Below are 3,312 nucleotides of genomic sequence, written 5' to 3'. Positions count from 1 at the left end.
TGGGAATCTCGTTAATCCATTCATGCGCGTCACTAATTAGATGACGAGGCATTTGTAAACACATGTGGTTTGTGAACCTCAAAGCAAAGTACAAATGGTAGGTGTGGCACCCATCAAGAATTGGCAAAATGAATTACTTGTTTCTACTAGATTCAACAAAGGGACTTGTTTTTTAGTGTCAGTAGGGCATGTAAACATACTTATTGTCGAGAAATAAATGTACAGGTTGTGCTTTGTTCCATGCAATACAGAGACTTTGAAAGTTGAGGTTTTTCATAACTCGGGAGTCACGTGGCAAGAAATGTGGAGATTAAGTATTTTTAGAGGTTTCTTTTGAAATAAAGGAATTAAAACTTAAATAAAATATAACTTCAAATTATAACATACATTATACAGTTAATTTTCTTGACTACAATGGTAGTAAAGTTGTTTAGTTAAATTTTGAATGTAAATCATGACTTGTGCAGAAAGGGGTTTAAAGTGGTGCCCATAGTGAAAGGGTTAATGTGGTTTTGCATGCTATCATGTGTGACCCATTGGCTTCATGCTTTTTGTACCATTTTTCTTTCTCACATCTTATCGACTTCTCTGAATGTAGATGCTTCCAGGCTATTTCGTATGTCTTCACATTCCATTCGTCACCTTTCTCATTCTCTTGCTTTCCTTCTTTGCTGGCCCAAAGACGTAATTTTCCAGGTGGGCATGTAGATGACACCCCACAAATTCATCGCTCCTTCTCTTCACTGTCTGGCTCTTTTGTTTCTTGCAGGATTTCAATTTCCACCAGTCACCATACTTAAACATACCCGCCATCTTTGAAAGGGGGTACATATGTTTCCTGTTTCATTTCCCTCTCTTTCCATTGAAAATGATTCTGCCAGGTGGCTGATGTTGCCTCCTAATGTATGCTTATTTCCCAAAATCCACATTGAACAAAGATAATGGGAAGTGCTCAAACCATCAACCCTGGCTCTTCTAGTGCCCACTGCAAGATGGAACATTTTGCAAGACTGCTTGTGTTATTCTTGTGGTATGCAAATTACTCAATTGGCTGATCCAGACTGTACTAATTTGATGAACTATCATGGAAAATGTCAGCACCAGATAAGTGAATGCCCACTTCTTTGGCTCTTGTTCACTGACTTTTAAAAATGGGAATTTGAGGTCACCTGTTGCACTGTCTCCAGTAAAAGACCTTTCCGGCTAGTGTTCCAATGGGGATCCAGACACTTCTCAGGGTCTCCCCAACATGAATTCTTCCCCTCCCTTCTTCTTCGAGTGGAGCCTGGGAGACACTTGCCATTTACTAGTTCCAAGATGCTGGGGTGATGAACCATAAATAAACCTCACTAGTTGAGCTTAGTGCAATATGTTGAGAAATGGGGCAGTAATGACACTGTCAGTTTAACACAAATCTCACCCCTTACAAATGTAATACATAACTTATGTGCTCTTCTCATGAAACCAATGTCTGTTCACTAGAATCAAGGGAAGGACAACCACACCACACATATTGTTCAAGTGCTCCAACAGTCATGTGTCTGCAACACTTAGGACTCACTTCCCTCTGCCCCATTTACATTCCAAGCAAAGAGTATACCCTGGTCAAAGTGAGATGGGTGCTTTCAGGTATCACACTCCAGGGCTTCCCTTTGGGTGCTTTCTGAAGGGAGCTCATAAGGTATAAACTTTTGCAGTGGCCCCTCCACCACTTCAGCTTGGGATTCTAGCATTTCTGTACAGCAGGGTAAGTTATAATCTTGGAAATTAACATTTTACTGATGTGCAAATGTATTTCTGAAAGATACTCATCTCTTTACACATTCCCACCTATCCTCCCCACTTCTGATGCATATGTTTTTGTCTTGTTATCATGAATGTAAGTACATAGGGGAAGTTACTGTTCATGGTTTGTTTGTTTGTAATTAAGCACAAACTACACAATGGGCTATCTGTGCTCTGCCCACTACGGGTATCAAAACATGGATTCTAGCATTGTAAGTCCATAGACATACTTCTGTACCACCGGGGAGCATTACACATGTAAGTTAACTCAATAATGGCATGAAAGTCTCATAAGCAGATGAGTGAGGAAGATAGCATTTCTGTGTGCAGAGGAATCTATTGGAAATACATTGTCCAATTAGGAAAATGTTAACTTTCCCACAATCTTTTAACAACCATACTTCATTCTAAGATATAACTGTTAATAATTATGATCATCTGATGTCTTAGTTTACCAGTTTTTTTGTTTGTTTTTTTATAGCACCATGTTTTTAATGAATTATTTTTACCTGTACATCTTCCTTATTTTACAAATTTAATAAATATTTATATACAGGAATAGTACCATAATGTGAAAGAAGTAGAGTGCAGTTTTAGATATTAAATTTACAAGGGTTTGTTAATCACCCAAAATTTTAATTAGAAAGAATGTATTAGTATTTCATTTTCTTCAAATTTTGTGAAGTTCCTTATTTAGTTGTAGCAATTTTATATTTTGTATATCAGAAAAATTATAGTAGGCTAGTTTTCACAGTTGTCTACAATGCTTGTTCACAATAATATAAAAATCGAATTGGAGCCATGTTGATGATATTAGCCACAGTTTTAATTAGAAAGTAGCATTTTTTGCTTCAGATTATGTTGACCTCCTTATTTTGCTATAACAACCTAATATGTAGTGTATCTGATAAATCAGGGCTGGTGGTAGGGGGGGGGGTACTGTTTTCGTCATGCATCTCCAAATTTCACTCTGGCCCACCCAAGTTCATTTTTTGAAATTAGTAAGAAGAGTCAACAAAAGCTTCACTGCCCCCATCAACGAGGGGAGCTGGAGTTGGTCCTGTGAAAAGTATAGTATGTTAGATTTCACTATTGTGTGCAGTACTTATTCACAATAATAGTAATATCCAATAGTCACATTGCCTATTTAGAATTATTATGCACAGTATTTTAAAATAATTAATAATTTAACCCGATTTATGTGAGAAGCTACTCATCTCATGCTACAATGTAAGGAATGTTTTTCATTTAACTCTTTGTTTGGTACGGGCTCGGTCCTCGGGACTGACCTCGTTACCATTTTGTGCTTGTTATAGTTTTCATGCTATAACTTTTAAATTAGTAAGTATATGTTAACGAAGTTTGGCAGATTATCAGTAAACATTACAGTGCTTTTATACGCAAAATATCAATTTTTTTATTAAGTCTTAAGGTTTGTAAAGCAATGTTTTTCTTGTGCTTTTTTTTTCTTTTAGCATGTTGCCTATCCAACATGCAAAGTAATTTTCATTTTAAGATTAAAATACT

The 3,312-nt window shown here is 36.6% G+C and overlaps 1 protein-coding gene across 3 annotated transcripts in view; it reads left to right on the top strand.

The window, feature by feature from the left end:
- Positions 1–3,312, top strand: part of LOC106463014 (general vesicular transport factor p115-like) — an 88,020-nt gene that overhangs the window by 56,440 nt on the left and 28,268 nt on the right. The gene's annotated exons all lie outside the window — the stretch shown is intronic.

Source organism: Limulus polyphemus, unplaced genomic scaffold, assembly GCF_000517525.1.
Source record: "Limulus polyphemus unplaced genomic scaffold, Limulus_polyphemus-2.1.2 Scaffold1301, whole genome shotgun sequence".
Lineage (NCBI taxonomy): Eukaryota > Metazoa > Arthropoda > Merostomata > Xiphosura > Limulidae > Limulus > Limulus polyphemus.
Note: the sequence above shows the minus strand (reverse complement) of the source record. Positions and strands in the feature narration are given on the sequence as shown.